Source organism: Lycorma delicatula, chromosome 6, assembly GCF_047948215.1.
Source record: "Lycorma delicatula isolate Av1 chromosome 6, ASM4794821v1, whole genome shotgun sequence".
NCBI lineage: Eukaryota > Metazoa > Arthropoda > Insecta > Hemiptera > Fulgoridae > Lycorma > Lycorma delicatula.
In genome coordinates, this window is record NC_134460.1 from 38,702,544 (window position 1) to 38,721,739 (window position 19,196).

The 19,196-nt window shown below is 32.6% G+C and overlaps 1 protein-coding gene across 1 annotated transcript in view; it reads left to right on the plus strand.

Annotated features, from left to right (window-relative positions):
- Positions 1-19,196, plus strand: part of LOC142326534 (43 kDa receptor-associated protein of the synapse homolog) — a 488,700-nt gene that overhangs the window by 419,376 nt on the left and 50,128 nt on the right. The gene's annotated exons all lie outside the window — the stretch shown is intronic.

Consider the following 19,196-nt stretch of genomic DNA (forward strand, 5'->3'; position numbering starts at 1 on the left):
GTAGACTTTAAAAATAAATTCTAAACCATTCAGAAAGTACAAGTAATTTATAGTTACCATGAAACCTCTGTTACGGTAAAATTTATTTTGAGGTAGACTGTACCAGTCAGTACATGCAACAATGCTGAGTTTAATATTTTCCCTGTGATAATTTTGATTGATGGTGAACACCTGCAACAATGCTTAGTTTACTTTTACCACTTGGTAATAAACCTTGTGTTCATTGTTGTCACGTTGTGGGATTTATCCCTCAGCGTAGGGATTTTTCAAGACTGAGGAATTTCCTTCCTTGTGTTGGAGTTCTGTCCTCTATGAGTTGGAACGCCGCAATGTTCTTGTAGCCCTGCAGGCCTTAGTGCGTGACTATATGTCTAATCGTACGGCTCTGTTAAAAGATGCGTACCTAGCTGTGGAAAATTCCGGTACCATAGGAAGCCCGCAGGGTTCCGTTCTCTGTCCCCTGCTGTGGAACCTGGTATTTGATGGGTTTCTGGAATTGACATTTCCAAAAGGGATCAGGGCCCAGGCTTTCGCCGATGACTGTCCCCTTTTAGTTCGTGGTAATTCACGACCACAAAGACCGGGCGCCTTGTCCCGGACCGCAAAGGGATGGATGGATATTCAAAATTTAAAACTTTTTGTGCCCAAGACGAAGTTTATGCTTCTCAAGGGTGTAGACAAATTATCGTACAGTCATAACCCACATATTAAATATAAAAGCTATGTAATCAACTGAGTTAGAATAAGTATCTATGTGTTTTGTTTGATGAAAATTTGCCGTTTAGCAACCACATTAGGCAAATAGCGGTGGACGCCGTCTCAGTGATGCAGAAATTTAGGAGGATTTTTCGGAAAGACTATGAGTTGTCGGACTGTCAAATGTACATGGTATACCGAGGTGTCTTCGAAAGCATGACCATTAATGCGGCGTCCGTTCGGCCGCGTAGGTTGGATATATGAATAGAACATTTGTTCAAAATTTAAGGAATGCCCAGCGCAGAGCCTTAATTGTATGCATTGGTGTTTTTAAAACAACATCCTACCAGGCTACCACCGTTTTGGGAAAGGCTCTCCCAATCGATTTAGTGGTGAAAGTTCGGGCGGCCATGTGGAAATTGCGAAGAGATAGGGAGGCGGAGGTATTTGGGACGCCGTTTCGAGCCGGGCCAGTACCGGAGTGGAACATTGATCACAATGCACCGGATCTAAATTTCGTTAAGTTGCTCGCTTGTGAAAGAGGCTGCAGAGCCTCACGTTGGAAGCATGGCAGCTGTAATGGGACACCACGACTAAGGGAAGATCCCTGTACAAGTTTATACGGGATCTGCTGGGATTGTATGCCTCGAGTTCGTTTTTAAGAGCAACGGGTGCCCACGTGCTCACCAATCATGTTAATTTGAACCAATATCTGTTTCGGTTCCGCCTCGTAGCTGATGAGCTGTGCGTCTACGGGGAGGTCCAGTCAAATGAACACCTGATGTTTGACTGCCCTGCTCTTGCGGGGGGGGGCAGAGACCGGTCCACCCTGGAACTTAGAGGTCAAGGGGAAAATTGACCACTCACAAGCGGCGAGTCAATGGGACGAGAGCCGCATTTTCGGACCGTGTGGGAGTTTCATGATGCAGTTGCTATGTTCAACCGACATCAGTAGTTTACCTAAGGGAAGACTCCTACCGCACTGCTATCGGAAGCTAACCTAGAAATGTGTAGCTGACCATCAGCCAATAAGGCTCCAAGCGCTTTAATATGGTGGACAGGTACTTGCTGGCATTCAGCTACCTAGGCGTGGCAGCAAATTGCTGTCTAGACAAACTAAATTTTAATTTATGGATGTCATATATATTTTTAGTACTTAACGGGGTGTGCCTACCCATTTTAGTAAATATATGTCAAGTGAGCGGTTGGGTCACGTAAGCCGGTAGTGTATGGCACCGCGCTTAGTCAGCTCACGCTGTTACGTAAGCTCTAGGAGCTATTTAGGACACTGGTCGCTAAATTGTTTCGTAGCTCAGTAGCCTTTTGTGGCACAGACATTCGGTCTTATGTTTTAGGGCGACCGAATGGGCTGGTGGCGGGAGAAATGCCATGCAAACAATGTCTGAGGAAATGCTTTGAAAATCAGCTTACACAAAATAAGCCTGTAAAATAATGCCTGAAGAAATTAATAAAACAACACCTAAATAATTTAATTTAATAGGCGTACAAGGGAACGCTTATTCATCATGTGGTGTCAAAATCAGATTTTTTTTAAGCTGAGTTAGAAGAGATGAGAATACAAAAATTTGTTACGTTTCAAGAATAGAACAGATTTCAGTAAATAATAATTGTATGCTATTATTACAAATCGACTTAGGATCAATGCGTGCATTTATAAAAAAAATCTAAAGATAAAATTTAAAAAACCTACAGGTACATTTGCAAAGATAAAAGAATAATTATTTACAGGAATCTAAAACCTAACAAAATTGTAAAACCACTTAAGATATTAACTGGGCTGGTTTAAAGTTTATTATTTTAATCAGTTTTATATTTTAAGTGGTAAGTGACGAAATTTTTTTTCCTTCAACTGTTTGGATAGAAGAAAATAAAATTTACTTCATTTAGGTACTTTTTCTATTAAATAATTTTAATAAATTTTTAAATATTTTTTTTTCTCTTTTTGCCTCAGAGACCACCGTTAAATATTGCTTTAGAGGTTGAGATGAAATGGCAATTTTTTAGCGTGTGAATATGTCATGTCTGACCGGGATTCGAACCCGGGACCTCCGGATGAAAGATCGAGACGCTACTACTCGCGCCACGGAGACAGGATGTTATCAAATTCTTAAAGCGAACCATCAGTATAACTTAGAATCTCCCATGGATAGCAATGTTTTAATAACAAATTATAAAAAAAAATAAAATATACAAGTTAATAATAATGAGTAAACAAATGTAAATGCTAATAAGTTATTTTGCACAAGCAAAACAATAGTATGACGTTTACGTTTTATTTAAAGAAACGTTTTTCATAAATTTGCGAATATTTTTAAATATTCACAAAAATTGCAAAGTTATATCACAATAATAATAATTAATTTTAGAGGCAATAATTTTAGAGGCATTAATTTTAATTTTAGAGGCAAGCGAGTGGATTTCACTGGAGGCTTGCCGCCTGCATGCTAAACGAAAAGATTGACTACGCTGCCTCCTTTGCATGGCTGAAAGACGCCAAATTGTTTGCTGAAACAGAGGGATTTGTGTTCGCTATTCAGGATTCGGCAATGACCACGCTCAATTACCGGAGGCACATAATTAAGGAACATACCGTACTCGTGAACAACTGCCAGTTGTGTGGGAGTACGAGTGAGTCCGTAGAACCTGTGAATGACGGCTTCCAGATCCTAGCCCCGAAAGAGTACACGTCCCGCCACAATAACGTGGCTCGCACCCTCCACTAAAGGCTGACCTTTGACCTGAAACTTCTTGATATGTTCATCTCTTATTACAGGTATGCCCCTCTGCTCGTGTTTGAATGAACGTTATAAGAGCTATATTACCATCGTACAGTTCTCACGGATAAGCCAGTGGCTCACAATCCTCCAGATATTGTAACCAAAATAGGAAAACATCACCTAGATCATTGATGTGACGATACCACTAGCCTCCAACATCCAGAAGAAACATGCCGAGAAACTATCAAAGTACAGGGATTTGGCGAAACAGGTTAAGGAAGTCTTGACCCTGGAACAGGTTATAATATCATCATCATCATCGGCGCACTAGAGGAGATTCGCACTCGCTTCACAGGTCGCTCAAGACTATTGGCGTTCAACATCGTCTCTTCCTGCCAATTCAGAAATCGTGATTTTAGACTTGTGCGCATTGATGAGGAAGTATATAACCTCCGAACTTGGTAGATGATGACCCTGGGGCTCCAATGGGTGCCGTGATGCGGTTCCCGCATACGTTTGCGATTATGAACCTATATATGTCAATTTTCTCACCTACGTAATATTTTTAACTTTATGCCTTGCTTCTTTGAGGCTGGCTGTAAATAAAGATTTATTACCGGATATGATCGTGATTTAATAATGGTTACAATAATTAATATTCTTAAGTTTTTTGATAATATCTATGTGAAGAAGGGAAGAATAACAGATAAGACCTCGAAGAAATTGCTGTTTTCATATCAGTGTATTGGAATATTCTCTTTGCTCCAACAAAAAAAAAGTATTTATACGTATATATATATACATATATATATCATATGACGGTTAAACTCTTCGTCGCAAATTATTTTAACATTTGATTTTCTGAAGTTGAAATTTTAGTAAATGTCGGTTGTTTTATACGGATTTGAATGCTAGGTAGTGGATACCTATTATGAGGTGATACCTGTTATATGGTGGTGGATTATTAGTTGCGGTTCAATTAACCACACGTCTCAGGAATGGTCGGCCTGAGTCTGTACAAAACTACACCTCATTTACATGTTATACACATACGAGTATATCATCTTTACCTCATTGGGCCGTGAGGGGGTTGCTTGTTTTTTACTTATTATACAGATTGTATGTAACGTACACGTTAGGAAATAAAAATAAAATATATATTTTAGCAGACTATTTTGAAAATAAGATAAAATAAATTTATATATTATTAATTTAAGAAAATAATAAATGATTAATTAATTTTTAAATGATATGGGTTCATCCTCTGAAATTCCTCAAAGACAATTATTTTTCAAAAAAATACTAATTAAAGTCTTGAAAAACCTAAATTTTCTCCATTCAACGTGTAGATAATGCGTGATCCCATCATTTTCATAAAGCTTTTGAATTTTGTATTATTTTGTAGTTTTTTTTTTTTTTATTTGTACTACCTTCATGTATTTTTACTATAGCATTATTTCAAGTGTTTATAAGTTAAATAATTAATATGGACTTAATTTTATAATTAACAGTGTACTTTATGATACTGCTTCGATCAAAGTTTTTCCACTATTTTCTTTGATCCTTCCTGACAAATAGAGCTGAGGTAGTTCCTGTTTTTTTTTTTATCGAGGGATACACCTACCCTTTCCTGATGTGATGTATTTAATGTAGTATTATGTAATGATTAAAGTAAAAAGTTTATTTTATTTATTTCATTCATTCCTAGTAAAAATTCATAATTATTAAAATTAATCATATCATTATTAACATAACGGGTTAATCATATCATTTTATTTTCATATATTATTAAAGAGTAAGTAACATGACTATTCAATCTTTTTTCCACGTTTGTTTTTTGTAAAGTATACATGACGTGACCTCGGTATGAATAAAGATTCATAACTTTTAACCGACTTCAATAAAGAAGGTTCTCAATTCGATTCATATCTATGTTTATATACTTGGCGATGATCATGCATAATTATGTAAGGCTAATTATATTTAAACCGGGTTTTTAAATTAATTTTTTTCCTGTTGGTTCATTTAAAATTCATCAAAATCGGTTCAGAACTTAGAAATTTAGAAATTCGGTAAAAATAAAAAAAACAATTTGTTATTAACTTCTGAAGATTGTGTTCGTAGCGTGTGCTTGTGTTTGTGTGTAGGCTAATACCAATTTCAATACTCAAATCAACTGATTTCGAAGTCGAGAGTAAAAAGGTTAAAATCATAGTAAAGGGAGTTACTTTAATACGGATTTGAATACTAAATCGTGGATACAGGTGTTTTTGTGTGGTTGTTTTTCAATCAATCACACATCTAAGGAATGGTCGACCATTTATTTTTATCTTATTATGCCGATTCATTGATGAATCACAAGTTTAATAAACTAAATTTTATACTAGACATGTGAAACTTTTTTCACATGCAACTATTGTCATATTGAGTAGATTTGAAGTTTTTTTTTTAACTTTAAGGTGGAAATCTTTTTTTACCATCTACTTAGGACCGGTGAAATCTACCACCGCCTTCCGGCATGCCGAAAGGGAATTTTTAATTTGTCATTTTCTTTCTTTATTAAATCGTATAGTTGAAGTTTCACTATAAAGGATTAGAATGGAATATAGTATAGTCCTGCACCTCTTATTTTATTGAATTGGATGTTGGTAATTTTTTCTTTTTATGTATTATAATACGTTTCTTATCACTGTAAAAAAAAGTGGATTCTGTTTTGTGAAACCTGGTAGAGGGCATTTATTTAGTATGGTTGATACATAGCGTTTTTAGAATAATTGATCGGGCAGCAAGCATCAAATTGTAAGGTAATACCTACACCAAAATTGTTATACTCATAGACAAAATTCGCCAATCAATAGAAATTATTTGGAAATTATCCAACAACTTTTTTGTCTTACAAGTAATTGATTACGGTCAAGATGAGTTTTCGGTCACCCGGTACAATGTACGACTATGAAGTTATGAAACATAGTAGACATTATAATTATTGTTGTGAAACATTAGAGGTATTAGTAATGATCTGTTTTATTATTAGCATCTCTCTCTCTCTCTCTCTCTATATATATATATATATATATATATCTCACTCTCTCTCTCTCTCTCTCTCTCTCTCTCTCTCTCTCTCTCTCTCTCTCTCTCTCTCTCTCTCTCTCTCTATTATCAGATCAAATCAAAATTTATTATAATATTTTTGAATTAAAATTTATTTAGGTTACGATTTCTGGCTTTTTTATAAAATATTTTCTAATTTAATAAATTGTAATGCAATATTTTACATTATATCGTTGTAGTGTGAACAGAATATGGGAATCCTTAAATAACTTTTCAACTACTAAACATAGATAAATTAGATTTAGCAAATTCTCCTACCTCGAAACAGTACTACAAAATATTTTAGATTACTGTGACATATTAAAAAATATTTTAGTATGAAGCCTCCATGCTTGAGACCCTAAACATCCCTATGGGGAACAACTTAAAAACATTAAGTGGAAAGAGTAGGATTATGATATAAGGACATTCAAAAACAAAGAAGTTGATGCAGAAAACAACGGACTGCGACAACCTTGAAAAATTGACCCTATGAAAAATGTGGTCATTAACTATTTTTTACAGCTACTTTCAAAAATGACCTACTCCGAAATATATATATCCTAATCCGAAAAATAAATTGTTTAGAGGGAGGAACATTGATTTTTTTTTTGTTCTTTTTCACTGAAGATCAATTATTTATTAGGTACTGCAGATCGCTTTTGAAACTAGTTGTGAAAAAAATTTAATTATTCGTAGCTCAATTTTGGTTAGAGTTGACCTAACCCGACGTGTTTTTTTTACTTTAATTTTTTTTCAATATCCTTTAAAATGATTTGTTACAATCTTACCTTTTCAATTTAAAATATTTCAGTTGACCTCTCCCTGTGTGGTGGACCATTGAGGGACTTAAGATTTGGTGGTCTCATGTCAAAATGGTGGTCTCATGTTTTAAGGTAAAAGCATTTGCTAAATTTTTCTGATTAACTGTTGAAAAATATTCGAAGGGTTCTCAAACTTTATTAACATTTGTTGTATACATACCCCCTTTTTCCTGTTTAGCCTCAGAGAATTACCGTTAGATATTACTTTAGAAGATGATATGTATGAGTGTAAATGAAGTGTAGTCTTGTACAGTCTCAGGTCGACCATTTCTGAGATGTGTGAGTGGTTAATTGAAACCCAACCACCAAAGAACACCAGTATCCACGAACTAGTATTCAAATCCGTATAAAAGTAACTGTTTTTACTAGGACTTGAACGCTGGAACTCTCGACTTCTAAATCAGTTATATTCGAAGACTCGTTCACCACTAGGATCTACCCGGTGGGTTGTTTTATACATATCTACACGTAAGGTAACATACATTAAAAATTATACTAACATAATTTTCCTTGAATACTCATACTATACTATAACATGATAATATCAAAAATATTACAAAATAAAAGTTTTACCCGTTATCCATCTTAACATAAAAGTCAAATCTTAATTAAGAAAAATCGTGCGTATGGTTGTGCACACAAACACACACACACACACACACGATTTTATGTGCACACATACTTTTTAATTTGAACTAAAAATTGGAAGGTTTCCAACTTTTGCACATAAATATAAAATAAAGTACATGCATATTTAACAGAACAGTAACTGGAGTATATTACAGTACTGCTGTCGAGTTTTCAGTTCAGAATGAGTAAAACATTAGATTAACAAAGTAATTAAAGATATGTAGGCCAGGGATTTCTTCATTATTTACATGCATTATATAACCTAACCTTACGTTACATTACCCGAACCTAACCTAAATATACTGATTCTATTCTAAAACCTTTCTTTTTAACTGAATTCTGCTCTCTTCCTCTTTAAGATAGTTTTATACGTACATTCATCCTAGAGAAGTGAAACTGTCACAGTTGTAAAATCCTTTTTATGTCTGGTATATAAAATTTTAGTTGAAATTATTATAAATAACGCATGATAATACAAATTTTAATTAACATTCAAAGTTTAAGTACGATATTATTATTTATTTATTATTATTATTTTTATTTTTGAATGTTACATTAAAGTTAATTGTATCAGTCGCCTCAAAACTTCCAAACACAAGTTGGCATTCAAACACTTTCATTTTTACATGCAATCTTAATACTGGCATTATGTAATTCTTTGCTGAAAATCGATGTAAACAAACATTTGGTTTGATCTTTATGTAATTATATTGAAATAAATTATAACTTATCTATGTAAAAGTGAAAGCTCTTATTAATTAATTTTTAAACTGTAAATTTGCCTACTGTAAATATTTCCTTCTATTTTCCGGGTAATCGAACTAGAAAGATTAAAATAGCGGGTAATTCAAAAAGGATTCACAGCTTTAAAAGCATATAACAATGGATTAAATTAATAGATATATAAGTGGATTGGTCGTGAACGTTCAATTACATAGCCACCTCTCTCCACAGATTTCACCCCGCTAAATTCTTTTTGTGGGATTTCATTAAGGTTTACATATCACGTTTGCCTGCTGATCTTGTTGAACTATGTCTTCGAATTAACGTCGCAGATGCAGAGGTAACGCCCGACTTGCTGGCTGCAGTCTGGAATGAAATCAACTTTAGGTGGGATGTATGTCGCATTACAAAAAGAAGTCATATCGAACAAAAGTGAATGTTGGATGGCAAACTTGTGTTTTTCTATGAAATGAGATGTCAACCGAATATGTAAGTTACCTCAATAAATTTTTTATATACTTTTAAAGTTGTGAAGTACTCTTTGAATCATCCGATATAATCGTTAAAGAGTAATTATAAAAATTATTACAAAAAAACTTGTTTTACAAATCCCAAATTAGTTTGTATAAAAGCGAGAAACAATGTTATGGAATTCCTCCGGTGTTTAAAGAACGTATAGCTTAAAATTTAACAACAGTGATATATTTTAATAATTAATTCCCTTACGAACTTATTTCCTGTGTATCTCTTTCTATGCTGAGTTGAAGTAATTTACATAATGCATTTTTCTTTTCAAAAAATAAATAGATTCAGGTCTATCTCAATCATTAGCGCTCTCTCTCTCTCTCTCTCTCTCTCTCTCTCTCTCTCTCTCTCTCTCTCTCTCTCTCTCTCTCTCTCTCTCTTCTCTCTCTCTCTCTCTCTCTCTCTCAGTCATTCTTGCGGCTGTGTTATATCTAAAGCACCTAAGATACAATAGGCTTCAGTTGGAGTAGCTTATTTGAGAGTAATGATTATCATAATAAAGTTAGAACCTCTGATAAACAGAGGTAAAGGTGTCGTTTATAGACTTGAATATCATTTTGGTGGGCTTGGCATACTGATTACAACCGTACGCTTGGCTCAATGGAAAAGTCAGTGGGTAACTAATGCTATCCTTACTTTTCCTCGTAAATCTATCATCGATGTTAATCATTTCTGAGAATTTTTATGTGATTTTTCGGATTGAGCTGTGTGATTTATGACAGATCTGTATTATAATTATACCAAGTAACGTATTCATACTTACTCGACCGTTATTCTCTAATATACATAACGATTTAGTCATTTCTTATAAAATAAAAAATAATGTATAAAAGTTATGGAATGATATTTATATTATGTTAGATGATTTGTACAACGAAACAGTTATGGGCAACGTGATATAAGACACTTGTCATCCCCAAAAAGATGAGTCTTGTCTTATGAAAAGCATGAATCCAATATCAGAACTTACAATTAAAGTGAGGGTTGAAATGGTTTATTTTAGACTTTTTTACTGAACAAAATTGTTACATATTAACTTTTCCAGCCAACTAAAATGTATAGATGTTATTCGGTCAGAAAAGTGTTTTTTTTTAAGCAGAGAAATGGTATAAAAGTTAGTTTAAATTCCCTATATTTAATAAAAAAAATGTATACAAAATGTAATTTAAAGAATCTAAAATAACAGTTTTTTGGGTTATTATATTAAAAACTAGTGCATACCTTAAAAATATGCGCCTTTGTTACAAATGTATAAAACTATGAACACCCTCATAACTCATAATATATTCACGAAATGAATACAGTCAAAACAATGAGATCAAAAAGTAAAATGTTTTAAAAAAAATTATAATAATCAAAAGTTTGAACTGCTATTATGACTTTTTTTCAACTTAATCTTATCCAATTTATACTTCAGAAGGTATATTCTTTTATAAACTAAAAAAATGCACGATAGAATTTTTTATGAAGCCCTTTAAATATCTCCCCACTCTCTCAACCGAATTTTTTAACGATTTTTTTTCAAAAATTTAATATATGAATCTCTTGAATACAACCTTTAGCTATCTTATCAAATTTTATGATTCCAAATTTAAATTACTTTCATGAACTATGAAGCCCTGAAATCATTAAGATTTATAGTTTTTAAAACCAAATATAGCTTAACAAGTGATTGATGTATCTTTATATTGATGTCCGGTTAAAACTAAGGAACTGCTGGATTGATCTGAATAATATTTTTAACGTAAATTTTAGTGAAATTTAAAGATAATTTTTTTAGTTAAATTTATCTAGATAACCTCATTAATTAAAAGCAACAAATATGCTACGATTTGCTGATGATGTAGTAATTCTAGCCGAGAGTAAAAAGGATTTAGAAGAAACAATGAACGGCATAGATGAAGTCCTACGCAAGAACTATCGCATGAAAATAAACAAGAACAAAACGAAAGTAATGAAATGTAGTAGAAATAACAAAGATGGACCACTGAATGTGAAAATAGGAGGAGAAAAGATTATGGAGGTAGAAGAATTTTGTTATTTGGGAAGTAGAATTACTAAAGATGGACGAAACAGGAGCGATATAAATTGCCGAATAGCACAAGCGAAACGAGCCTTCAGTAAGAAATATAATTTGTTTATATCAAAAATTATTTTAAATGTCAGGAAAAAATTTTTGAAAGTGTATATTTGGAGTGTCGCTTTATATGGAAGTGAAACTTGGACGATCGGAGTATCTGAGAAGAAAAGATTAGAAGCTTTTGAAATGTGGTGCTATAGGAGAATGTTAAAAATCAGATGGGTGGATAAAGTGACAAATGAAGAGGTATTGCGGCAAATAGATGAAGAAAGAAGCATTTGGAAAAATATAGTTAAAAGAAGAGACAGACTTAAAGGCCACATCCTAAGGCATCCTGGAATAGTCGCTTTGATATTGGAAGGACAGGTAGAAGGAAAAAATTGTGTAGGCAGGCCACGTTTCGAATATGTAAAACAAATTGTTAGGGATGTAGGATGTAGAGGGTATACTGAAATGAAACGACCACTAACACTAGATAGGGAATCTTGGAGAGCTGCATCAAACCAGTCAAATGACTGAAGACAAAAAAAAAACAAATATTAAACCGGGAACACATATTTTTCATGTATTATAATGTCTTCATTCGCTGATTTCACCATCTGATTATAAAATAAATATTTTATTTTCGTAATTCATTAATTTTAGATAAATATAGACTGTTCGCGAAATATCAAACGCAATTTACTGGTAGACGAGACGTAATATTTCCTGGAGAACGCTATCTGTTTTGTATTTATATGTAATATTTAACGTTACATATGTAATTGCTGAGGTACGTTTTATTTTCATGTTATTGTTGAATTCAATTCTAAAAATGAAACAAAAAACCGTTTGTTTCAATCGCTTTGTTTATTTCCATTAGTGACCATCATCTGTATCTGTTTTAATATTTGTATATGAACGACATAACCTGTTTTAATATACAGAATGAACTTATTTTAATTACAAAGCATTTTTCGTTTATTTTTGGTAGACAGTGTTTATATTTTCAATTTATTAACTTGAAATATTCGCCAGCAGGCTGCACTACGACGAAAGTGTGCTATTTGATATTTACTCGAAATAAATATTATGAAAAAGAACGCTAAATGATGAAATATTAAACCTGTTTCACTTTCAGTAAAAATTATTTTAATTTACACCCTAAAAATGTATTTTACAAAAAAATAAAAAAGGAATAATTTTGAATGATGGGAAAGATCCAACAGAATTTTACACAATTTTCAAAGTAATCATATATTAAAATTGAAACGATACTACATTCCTTCATGATATAGGGTCAGTTTTTTTAAATTATTTATAAGCTGTGAATTCATTTTAGTAAAATCTTTTTCTGGGGGTTAAAAATTAACACAAATAATTATTTTTAAAAAAAGGAGGAAATGCGCTAAATGTAAGAAATAATTTCTTCCAAATATTTTAATTAATCCTTATACACTTTTTGAATAGGCGCCTGCTTCTACAAAATTAATTTCTAGAAAATCAATTCCAATTCCACCATACATAGAAAAACTTGTTTCTTGGCATCAATCCTGGCTTTCCCGTCGTTTTCGGAATTTCACCTTTCTTCGACCACAATATTTTCCGTACATTATTGTCGTACATGATCATTTTACGTTGCCTGTAATGAGTCGTTTAAAAAATAATTCATTTCATTTCGATAATTTCAATTAAATTTTTAATTTTTAATTCATGAGGCATACAAACATTCACTTTTTTTTTGTAACCAACCTAATTCAGATGGTTTAAAACTGTTTTACGGTCGATGTGTATTTCATAACTATCACGACTGCTAGCCGGCCTCCGTGTCGCGAGTGGTAGCGTCTCGGGCTTTCTTCCGGAGGTCCCGGGTTCGAATCCCGGTCAGACATGGCATTTTCACACACACTACACTTTATTCATCTCATACTCTGAAGCAATACCTAACGGCGAACCCGGAAGTTAAACAAAAATATATATATATATCACGACTGCTAATACTAATAAGTCTTAATCATTTTTTCATTGATTCAAAGATTTTATCAGTCATCGTCCGACCAGAGCGAAGTGTTTCATTGGTATCAAAACTTCAATATTAAAAATGCTTGAACCAACTTTTTCCTTACGTTCTGATGCGGCATCATGTCCATAAACAAAACAATTATTTTTTTTAGCAGTTTAATTCGCTTTCTTCCTTTTTTGTAATTTCAAAATATATCGAATTACATGTTATTTTCACTCATATTCGAGACGCAATAACTTTTAAATATGTATGTATAATTGTAACCTGTATAAAAAATACTCAATAATATGTCACCTTTCAAAATCACGCAAGTTCGCAAGATTTCATTAATATGACCAGAGTTAAATTGAAGAATTTTTTCCTCAATTTCATATTACCCCTTCAATATCTTTCCACTCATCCAATTTCATTTTTTTTTTTTTTTTAGTTTAGTAAAAAAAATCTAATGCAGAAATATTAGCCAATTAAATTTCATAATTGTAGATTCAGTCGTTGCTATGGTATAATGGCAGCCAAATAAAGGCCATTCACGGAATTACACAGAACACAAACTTACTTTAAAAAAATATTGTAACCTAGGTTTTTTGTATTTTTTAGACTCATAACTCCTCAAAATGTCGAGAGATATTAAAAAATGTATTTTTTTTAACCAATAACATTACTTTCTCGATTGTTATAAGTCAGGAAATAAAATAGGTCAGTACAAGCAGTAAATTTATAAGATCTTATTTTTTATAAAATGACGTTCAGTTCGATGTTTTTTTCAAGATAGGCATACTTTTATCTCGCTTACAGAATTATTTACAAGACTGAAACAAAATGTTTGATACTTTATCCATTTATGTATTCCCACGTTTTAGTTACAGATCCATAAATACGTACAAACGAGATATAATAAAGATAATTTTTTTTTTTAGTTTCATCTTCGCTTTTTAACTAAAAAAATATATAATTTAAGATTCAAGTTAAATGAAGCATATCGTTTTACATTTCTGTATAACAGCAAAATTTAACGAGTTACACCGTTATTTATTATCTTTTTTATTTTATCCAGTATTTTTTTTTATCCAGTATTTTATCCAGTATTTTTTTTTATTTATCCAGTATTTATCTTTTTTGAAGAAAAAAAAATGTAGACAGACCATATTTAGTTATAATGAATCAAACATAATTTGACAATCAAAAACATTATATAAAAGTATGCGTGCGTGCATACACTCACATGTACGCGCGCGCAAACACACATACACAAATAGTTTTCTAAGTACAACATATCAATTTTATCTGTTAAACATATGAAAATAAAAATATTTTACTTGTTTAACCTCCGGAACCACAGTTATTGTTTCAGAGACTAAGATGAACGATTTGTAGCGTCTGCGTCTAAGTAAATGCCCGACCGGGATTCGAACCCGGGACCTCCGGATGAAAGGCTGAGACGCTACCCCTTGCGCCAAGGAGGCCGGCAATATTACTTTCATTGGTACAGTTTAATATTACGCAATTATAAGTCATTAAAAATTGTATGTGAAACTAATTTTTATTAAGAACTAGTTTGATCGAGCCTGCGCCCCCAGGCTCATCTCAATTCCCCCCGAGGGAGAAGAACACCAGTCGACATGTCTGGTTGCCACACCACCCCCTCCGTTCCTAACCAGGAGATCCCCGGGAGACGGGGCCTAGCCCAGGACTGCATAGCTCACTTCGGTCGCCATTCCTATCTAGCCAAAGGGCACCGCCCCCTAGTCCCCTGCAGTGTTCGTTACCCTCATGGTTGTGAGAATAGTACTTACAGATAACAATTAAAGTATACAGGCTTTATAGAAACCTAAAAAGAAGTAAATTACGAAAGACAGAGTAGTAGTAACTCCTTCCTTGCTTTTTCCTGTTTAGCCTCCGGTAACTACCGTTTAGATAATACTTCAGAGGATGATATGTATGAGTGTAAATGAAGTGTAGTCTTGTACATTCTCAGTTCGACCAATCCTGAGATGTGTGGTTAATTGAAACCCAGCCACCAAAGAACACCAGTATCCACGATCTAGCATTCAAATCCATGTAAAAATAACTGGCTTTACTAGTACTTGAACGCTGGAACTCTCGGCTTTCCAAATCAGCTGATTTGGGAAGACGCGTTCACCACTTGACCAACCCGGTGGGTTAGAGTAGTAGTAACTGCGGTGACTAAAGCACACACACCTTTGACGACGAAAACTTCATAACTTATTTCTGTTGCCATGATGACAGAAATGTAATAGTAAAGTAAACGGATTAATCTTTTTTTTCTTTAATGAATGTCTTTAATTCACAACTTCACTCCCAAGGGGGCTAGAGCCTCGTTCTATGGCTTAAAACCTTCCCTGGGATAACACAAATGTATCCTGAAAATTTGAAAGCAGTCGGTCGGTTGATTCTCGCATGATGTCAGAACAAATGAACAGACAAATAAATAAACTTTCGGCTTTGTAAATAAGGTAAAATAATTTTAATAGAAATATGATAAGTAGGTAAATATTTATTCTTGGATTAATCTGTTATAAATAATAGTTCTTGAATATCTTTCATCATCATCATCAACTGGTGTTCTGCCTGGCGGCAGGTCCCTTACCCCACCGCTGTCGTCATCGATTTCTGTCTCAAGCCTTCTTCTTCGTCCCTTTGTAGTTTCCTGCCTTTACCTCATCTATTAACTTCATCCATCTTCTTCATTGCTTCCTTTCTCCTTCCTTCTACTAACTCTTCCAATGCAGTTATCAAAGTTTCATTTCCTCCAATCACATATACTAATCGGTTTCCTTTAAAAATACTTTAAGAACTAATACTTTAATAATAAGTTTTTAGGGAGCGGGAAGAAAAATGAACTCCTTTTTATAAATTATTTTACATTTTAATGGTAAAATAATAAAATAAATCTTTTATTTTGATGGGTATATGCATCGTATTGTATAAATCACTTCTAGAATGGGTAGATATGCTACTATAAAAATCAAAAAAGTGACTATCCCAGCATTTAACTGAAGAATCAAGGGAAACTGTGATTAAACCTTGCATTAGAGCAGCACCAAAAAATTTGAAATTAAATATAAAATAAAAGATATATATATATATGATTACAGTCTATATTATTTTTTTAATAGAAACATAGAAGAGAATAATATTTAAAAAAATACATGAAGATATTCTATATAGAAAACATCGCAATGCTAAAAACGTTAATCGAAATTGCTTGGGCACACGTTAAACGGAAGTACACAGTATTCTAGACTATTAGGTAGATTTCATAATAAAGCTATTATGCTATTGTAATAGGTACCATGATTTGACTTCCGGAAAATTTTGATATATCTTCGCGTTTCACATACCCCAGATCCCAAAACCACTGTCAGTTCAAAAGTTTATGTGTGTATATATATATTTATTTCACTTTCTTGTGGACACGATAACTGCTGTAATTTTACGCCAATCACTTTCATTGATACATAAAATATAACGACCCAAAATCTACGTCAAGTTCGTTAATGGGCAAAATCAGACCATGGGGATGGAAATGGGGGGAATTTTTCGAAAAAACGAAATATCGCTATAACTTTCTTATTAAGTAAAATATCGAATTCGTTTAAAGTTCCTACTATTCTTTGGATAAGGGCCTAAAACTTATCAAAGTAAAGTTTTTTGATATAAACAACTATTGGTCCAGGAGGTGGAAAAAATGAGGTTTCGAAGACAAAAAAAAATCATACCTCCCTTAATAGGTACAGTATCGAATCGGTTTAAAGTGATCATTAGTCCTCTAAACATTACGTATAAATTTTGTCTGAAACAATTTTTGATATGACCAACCCTTACGGCAAGGGATGGCCAAAATGTTTCTGGAATTGTAAGGAGATGGAGCTTGTTGTATTCTGCACATGTGAAACTTTTTTCACATGAAACCATTGTCGTATTGAGTAAATTTGAAGTTTTTCTTAATTTTAAGGTGGAAATATTTTTTATCCTCCACTTAGCACCGGTGAAATCTCCGCCTTCCGGCGTGCCGTAAGGGACTTTTTTTGTTATTTTAATTGCTATTACTTAAAAATTTATTACAGTATTTCTTTTGATTTCTACAAAATTAATTTTACAACTTTATTTTAAATAAATTGATAGGAAGAGGAATTTTAAATGTTTCAGCAATGTATTAAAAATGGCACATTAATGTCTTTCTCGTTAGCCAAATTATTGGTCTGAATTAATATGAAAACAATTAATTTTATCAACCGAATTTGGCTTGCATGTAAAGACTTCATAATGCTTCCGTTTCTGCTCTGATCCAAGGTTTTATTAGGTTTCCCTTGATTTATCCAGCCAAATGCTGGGAATTCCTTTTTTGATTCGTTTAGTAGTATTTTACGTATTTCTGACCTGACCTATATAAAGCATTTATTATTTGACGATTATAATAAAATATGTTTTAATTATAAAGACGTAATTTAATATCATATGCGGGGAGGGGATTTTTGCACAACCCATCGGAGTTAGGTATGTTTTATATACTTCTTTAATCTATTATTTTAACTTTTATATTTTATCTACTTTGTCTATGGTATTGGTTTTGAGTTTTCTTTTGCCTTCTTGGCTTGTTTTAGTAAATTTTTATTATTATGATTAATATTACGTTTACACCTTGTATAGTTTATTATTTCGGAGTTCTTTTCCCCTTTTACTAATATCTACTAGGCGATGATAACCCCCAGGCGTTTTTCGCCTTCAAACAAAAAAAAAAAAAAATATCATATTTGAATGATTTTCAATTGTATTCAACTGTTAGAAAAATAACGGGTTTTTGAGTTAAGCTAGTTTAATTTTAACGTTTATTTCTCTAAATATTTGTTGATTTTATGCTCAGTTAGTGTTGCATTTTGTCATAATTTTATGCGGATTTGTTTGCGTAGTGAAAAGGATTTAGATCTAATTATAACTAAAGCGGTACTTCAAGCACAGTTGGTCTAAATACAACAATATTATTTACACAGTTGTCTGTGTACACTTTATATTGTGCTCAGTAAATTTACAGTAGGGTAAACTTTCCGGTTTACCCAAAATGTTAACCTTCCGTACAGGTATTTCACTAAGTGGTTGTTAATGACTGCGTAATTTTCTGCTTGGCAGTCTACCGTAAAATTACTGATACTTTGCGATGTAATTTTATAAATTATATGAAATGGCGAATGTTTAAAAATCATCGTTTGTCGTATGTAAATTTCAGCTCAATATCCTGTACCCGATTCAGAATAGGTATTATCATACCCAGCAAAGTTAAAATATTATCCCATTTATAGACAGTTTAACAAAAATTAAAAAAAACAAATTATTTACTAACATTATAGTTGTATTTTAAATTTATATATTTCACAATTAATTTTTTTAACAAATTTAAATAAACATTATTTCGATTTCTAATAAATACCAAATTTTTAACGAATAATTAAAGAGATCTATATTTATTAGTAAATATACAAAAAACAATTCATTATGTTAGTTACCTTCAAGTTTCTCACCACTTCCCCTATTTGTCAACAGACTTTAAAAATGAAGTAAGTTTTCAATTTGTACCATGTGAACGTTTCTTTGTCCTTCTATAACTTTTTACTGGATGTACCAAATTACCTAGTCTTTTTTTTTAATGATACAGAATGATTCCTTGTTAAAATTTCGTTCTACTGTTAAGTGATATTGGACCAACAGAAAAAAGTGCTGGTTAAAAACACTTTTCTTCTATACAGTGCACGTACTTGTTCTCGTACAAATATTTTACACGCTCTATAGATATTAAAGTTGTGTAAGGAAAAAATGTTTTTGCAATACATAATTAAATAAAATAATATATATATATATATATATAATAAAAA